Source organism: Homalodisca vitripennis, chromosome 2 (assembly GCF_021130785.1).
Source record: "Homalodisca vitripennis isolate AUS2020 chromosome 2, UT_GWSS_2.1, whole genome shotgun sequence".
Lineage (NCBI taxonomy): Eukaryota > Metazoa > Arthropoda > Insecta > Hemiptera > Cicadellidae > Homalodisca > Homalodisca vitripennis.
Window position 1 is genome coordinate 195,291,533 of NC_060208.1, and position 7,248 is coordinate 195,298,780.

Here is a 7,248-nt window from a genome sequence, read left to right on the forward strand (position 1 = left end):
GGAGAAGTGATTATAAACGAAAGACCAAGTTGCATAAGTATTGAAAAAGTTAGGGTAAAACGTTGAATTTATTTTCATCGATGCTTACGTACATTTCTCACTCTTAAATGATAAATATGACCAAAATATGTACTAATTGAACTGAATTGATCTCATATAAATGATATATGTGGTCAGTATACTCATCCTAGTTAGAAAATACATTTTAAACAATAAATTAGCAGTGTGCTAAATGATTGGAAGTCTTGACCCACAATTTATGTAGTGTAACTTAAAATCAGAGATAATGCACACAAAGGAGGTTGAGTATGAGATGGTTCATCATCAGGAATCTCATCTCTACAATGTAATTAAACAGAAATTCAAGATACAAGTTCGTTATAAACCTTTGTTAATCGTTTATTCCCTTGCATCACAGTGTCTATTACTAGGAACTGCGATGCACACACTAACCTTGGGCAAGAACGTCTGAATATTAATGATTGGAGTTTTTATTAGTAATTGATAATAATAAGTACTTTGGTTACTGTAAAATGATAATGTAAAGCAAATTTCTAATCATTGCTTTACTTGAATATAAATACTATTTGTGAAATTTCTCGCTTTCTCAGGGAACATTAGCAATGAAATTATGATTAATCACGTCGTTGAAGCAAAGAAATTTATTTTTCCTTTAAAGTTTTATAGTTTAAGAAATATCAAAAAGCCTAATTTACAAATTATATTTTGTTCCATTATATGTAAAATACACGTTTTGTTGTATCTGTTTCTCACACTTTGGGTTTTCCTACAGGATTTTAACGTACACCATATACTACAGAGGGCCATTTGAAATAATTTGCATATTTTTAACAAAACACTATGGAAAGCACAGAGGTTTTTAATCTATATTATTTTTCGTTAGTTAATATAATAAATTATAAAACATATAGTTAAAGTAAAGTACAGTTGAGATTAGTTCCTAATTTAAAACATATAAAAGATATGTTTTAACAACATATATAAAAAACATACATAATATATATATATATATATATATATATATATATATATATAAACATATAAAAAAACAACAAAATAAAACTTTTTCATTTTATTGGAGTGTTTGATCATATATTAAGCATATAAAAGATAAATTACAAAAAGATTGATTTATTAGATAACACCAATTCTTTATAAGGAATTTTAACTGCGATTAGTATGAAGTTCTTGTTCATTAGTCAGTTACGTAATAAGTTATAAATCTGATAATATTATTGGTTGAGTATTAGTTTACCCTATTAAGTGGCTGGACAAAATTACTTTATGAATAAGATGCTAAAAACTTTAGATATTTAAGAAAATTCTAAAATTTCTTTTCAAGCCAAGAGGAATGTGTATGCCAATTTTACTGTGATATCTGGAAGTTGGGGAATCAGTGATGAGCGTTTGAGTCGGGGAATTTCCTTCTACATATATAATGCTTTATAACGGGCGACCAATATGTTGGGAAACGGTTCGGGACATCGAAAAAATAAAAAAAATTATACTGAAGATATGTCCGAGAATGCTTAGTTTTTGCCTGTGGGTCCGTATGTATTTTTAAAAATAGTATGAGACATAATGTTAAAATTTGGTACACATAATCTAAAATTGGTATACTATAAATGTACAAAAGAATAAATATTTAGTTTATTATTATAAAAATGGTGGTGGCTCAAATTCTTAGTCAAATTAGATAAAAACTAAAAGTTAGTACCAAGTAAATTGAGGGTAGCTGAAGTTGCTAAATTAAGTTTTTCTCAATCTAGTCAATACTGGATTGATTCTAATGTGTAAACAATGAAGTGTTACAAAGACACTGGATTCTAATTTGAAATATGTGTTATTAAGTTCATAAGGCTGTTACATATATAAACAAAGTAACGTTTTCTTTCAGTACTTAATACTTACCCTAATTTAATTTTACATGCAACTCATTTGTGATACAAAATCTAAATACCAAGTATTATAAAATTAAATAATTTTTTAAATTTAGGCTTAATATTAGGATAAAAAATAGTATTAGACAAATATTTAAAGTCGAAAAAGATGTAAAGAAATACTTACGAAGATTCAGTAAGAAATCACACATTTTTTGGACGTATTTTCCATTGAATTTCTATTGTTTTATACCATGAACTATCAGGCCATGCACATATGTAAGTTTTCATTCAGCTCTAAGACAAAATTTTGGTAATGAATGCATGCCAAAATCTAAATACATAATAAGTTGCTTAAAAAAGAGCGTAGCATCAATAACAAATTAGAAAAATTTTTCTTGGTTTAAAAGTTGAAAGCACAATACATGAATAAATATGGTATAATATCTTGTTTGTTATACATAAAATACTACAAACATAATTATACCTATAGAGCACCAATCTTCTATAAAAGCATAAATTTGCTTTATTATTATTTAGTTGTTATTTAATAATACATTAAATACTTCCACCTTTACAATATATTACAAGATTATATCAAGAAATTGGATTTAGTTAGAATTTAAGTTGTCTTGTATTTGAAATTATATATATATATATATATATATATATATATATATATATATATATATATATATATATATGAGGTCTCAAAAAATTTATTTTTCATTAAAACTTCAAATTATAGATTATCTACGGTTGTTAAGAGTCAAATGAAACTCTAGACCTCATATCGCGCTGGGTCGGTTACATTTAGTGTTTGGGTATGAAGTTTCGAGTGGGAATAATAATTGTCACTTTTCATTGCAAAGTTTATATGAAACAAACATTTTCTACCATTTTTAAGTGTCTACTCTGCCTTACAATTCTCAGTATGAAATCGCTAAAAATGAAATTTCTGTCTCAGTTATAATCCATTTGCATCCCTCATGCTTATCGAGGTATCGTTATTCTCAATTTTACTCCCGAATCGAAAATTTTGAAGCGCAAATGATTCAATTTTAAAGCAACTGCATAATTTACTACACTACTGGAAATTCGATCTGCACAGACGATCCACCCAATTGTGTGTTTGTTATCCATTTAAAGAGACAATACATGAAGACACAAGTTAGAACCGAGAAAGCACCTGATATATGGGACAGGACGTTCTGGGAAGCGGGTTCACGCAAACGCGATTCCAGTCGTTGAGTTATGACTCGGTCCCACGCACTTTGCCAACAGTGAGATCTGCTTCGGTAAATCTTTGTAATCCTTCAAATCTGCCTTCCTTCCTCTAAAGTAATAAATTACTTTTAAATTTGTGCTTTCTGAACTTAAGCGGTTTTTCATTTCAAATTAAACGTTTCCACTAAGATGCGGATTCCCGTGCTGTTTAATAGAATGCTACACACTAAGTATTTTTTTTTTATTTCCATGTTGGCCAGAAGCAGTTTGTAGACGATTAAACTATGTGAAAACACCACCTTTAAAACTCATAGTCCTAATATAAGACTTTCAGGAAGCTCACATTTATAAGATTAGCCGAGAGTTTCTGCTTGTATAGAAAATAAACAGTAATATTACTGTGGCATAGAATTAAATATGATCATACATAAACAGACTGAAAATATAGTACTTACAAATTACAGAGGTAACTGTATTTGTGGTGGCATAAAAACACGCTAAAAATATACTAGTGCTAGAAACTTCCCTGATGTATTTAGAGAACTTGTATTCTAACCAGCACTGTTCTAGCGAGAAGTTTTATGCCACTTACTTAGTTTCTGATGAGGTGCAACGGCTAATGGTTTACTTCTATCTACTCTAGTAATGCTTTTTTAATGGTTAGAAACTTGTGGTCGTAACGACATTTTATGTTAGTTTTACAGTGCTCTGTGTAGCGTAACGGTTATTACAACTAAGTATGGTTACACTGATGACCTTACCGCTTCCAGTGTTAATTAGTAAGGGAGTTACACATTTGGAGTATATATTGACACTTTTGATCAGACCGCAAATTCAAGTTGTTGAATATATTTAAAATCTAACGTTTCTGTCGAGAAGAGTGTACGCTTTGTGAACTCACCGAGAAACTGCTGCTGACTGACTCTTGGGCGATTTTATGTTTCTTAGTTTGTAGTAGACAGCCTTGTTTCATAAGTAATCCACCACACCCCTGGGTATCAAGGGCCTTATGATGATTTAGTAACCACCGCAGTATATCGATTAGGACCCACCACCGCAATAGTACTGTTATGTGCATACAATATCATTACTATAACTGCAAAGATAATGAATGGCCTTCCTAGAAGAAACAAATAAATAATAATCAATACATATTAAATGAAATAAAAAAATATTAAGTTAATTTATTTGATAAAAATTTAACGAAAAACTTATTTATTAGGCTCAATGTAAAAAATCTACCTTCCTTACAGATTAACTACCAAACTATTAGCTCAAACAATCTGTAGCTTTAGTTTGATTTACCTTTTTGAGTGACTTAATTAAAAAATTTAACGTATATTCAATGGATTATCAAAAAAACATAATTAAAAACTACAAGATTTTACATTTAAAATTTAGAAGCTTCTTTAATTAAAGTGTTTTACCTAACTATTAATAATATACTCATATTCATACATTTATTCTAATTGTAGTCGGTATGATATGGTGGCTTGAATAAATAACAATGAAAAAAAAAATTAAAATTAACAGGCAATTAATAATAAGAATGATATAAAGTTTATACGACAAGAAGTTTACAAGAAATACTAGACAACGTAGAATGCCTATTTAATATTTTAACATATTGGCACTGTAACTATGGCTATAATGAAGTTAAACAAAAACCAGTTCAATTATAATTTCACTAAAAATTGTTAGTTAAAATTTTGTCTTTTCTAACCATTAAAAGCTATGTGGTGTAACAAGAACTGTGTGTGAAAGCGCCGACACGTGGGTATCTAATGGAACGAACTGTGTACTCAATGAGTTATAAAATTAATTTAAAACTGCCTCAATCTTAATAAGAGCCATTACTTCAATGCGTCACATCCTTTGCCTCATTGGTTTAAGAGAATTAACGCCCTTTTATTGAACTGAGTTCAATTGTTCTTCTGTAACCATTTCGCTACACGTCTTTAAATATTGTCCAGATGTTTATCTACGTAGTATCTGTTATAGTAGGGAAGTAATATTTTATTGAAATATTTTTTTCCAATATATACTTGTCAACAAGAAAACCAAATTTAATTTGAATTTGTAATACTTTATAAATCATAAAAAGGTATATTGGTCACTAACCACGTAAGTATACCCAACTAATTTAATTTAGAATTATGTAATGAAAAATAATAATTAGTAGAACGATTAGAAAATTAAAATATGAAATAAATATAAATCAATTAACAACTTTATAGCATCAATTAAATTGTTAAGAAGCCCTTAAAAGTCAGTGATAAAACATGTAACTGTTCCTGAACACAGAGATAGATAAAATAGCATATACCTACAGATGGAAGTGTTCCATAAGTGTTTATAAATAGCCTATGTATGTATAAAAAATATATTTTTTATCATGATAGAATGTTTTTTATTGTGTTTCATTGTTACTTTCTCTGTTTTATAACTTATAAGTTTAGAAGGAATCTGGACTGTTTCTATCAAATAGCTCTATGATTGGGATACATCTAAAGAACTTTCTGAGAAATACAATCTCTCTTAAAGTGCTCGCGTGGAAACCCATATCGTTATGCAATACTTTTTGGACTCAACTTATTTATTTTCATTTTTTAATTTAAGTTTATTTCTGTGTCAATAATTTGTTACAAGATGAATATGTAATCTAGGACAAAAGAAATAAAATTTACTAGTTAGAAGTATATTTCTTATGTACGCAAAGCCATAGAAAGTTAATCTTCAACTATGCAAGATTACAACGTTAGTAAACTTACACAGTATTTTACGAAGTAATAAGTTATATTTATCATTTCAATAAAAATCCCTATCAATAAAACGGGAATGCAATATAAAATTTGTCTCAAGTATAATCAGTGAACTTTATAGTATTTTCAGTAATAAAATAATTCCCTATTTTATATAATGCAGTAAATATGATCCACATGTTCTATATGATGTTATTACCTATTTTTTAGAAAATGTGAATACTAGTAAAACTTTAATAAGTATTCTTTTTTAGAGCTGTGTAATTGCTAAAGATTTATTGTGTATAATGCACTGGTGTTATAGTTGCAACGCTTCCTCTACTGGTCAGGAGTACCAAATATAATTTTCGTTATTCACTGAAGGGGTATACACGATCATTAACGACGGTCATTAACATAGCTGAGTTGACTTTATTTCTAAATTATGCGACATGAGCACTTAACTCGCCCTTTTCTATTACATTTAAAATGTACTTTTAACTAATTGATTAAAACCAAACTAAGCACTTATATATATAATTATTTTCATAATGCATTTTCTTAATACTAAAACTTTAATTAATATATACAAACAAATGTAACTAGATCAGTTAATATTTCCATGAATCTTTTACAAATTTATATATTTTAGATAAATATTATAAGGTTTAATTTTATATTAAGATTTTCTATTCTACCTCAATCTTTCTTTTGTATTAGTATAAATATTCCATTTACAGAGTTTTAATAACAAAGTATTATTTTTAAAGTTTGTCACACTACATGAACTAAATTCCTCTTTTTAAAAATTAAACACACATGTATACGCATAGATATCTAACTTACCGTAAGTTGTGGTAATACAGTAGTAACTTATAATAAGCACACATTTATCATTGTATACTTTTTTAATGCTTTTCAAAATAAAATATTAGTTGTAATCTAACCGAGTCCAAAGTAGTTGCTCTCAGAAAAACTTAGTGTCATGAAATACAGCTCTCGGTTTATGAGAAGTACTGAGAAGAATCGATATACTACATTGCTAAACCAGTAATTTTCCAATTAGTTTCGCGGAAGTCTTAGCGGCTGCAGGATACTATAGTTCACCTCACTTTGACAGTCGCTTCAGATTTAATTATTTTAGTGTGACAAGACAAATTAATTAATACATTTTTACTTTTTTAACTTTACCTTTATCTTTTATCAAATGAAATTAATTGGTTGTGTTTCTCTTCTATCTGAAGAGTGCAAATAATGCACGATGTATAAGTGAGTATTTGTGTTTAAAACGCTATACGAGTTTTAGCTAAAGCATACCTTAGCTATTTTCTCTTATTTAATGTCTAGAGGTGTATTTCATGATTTATTAAGACAATATG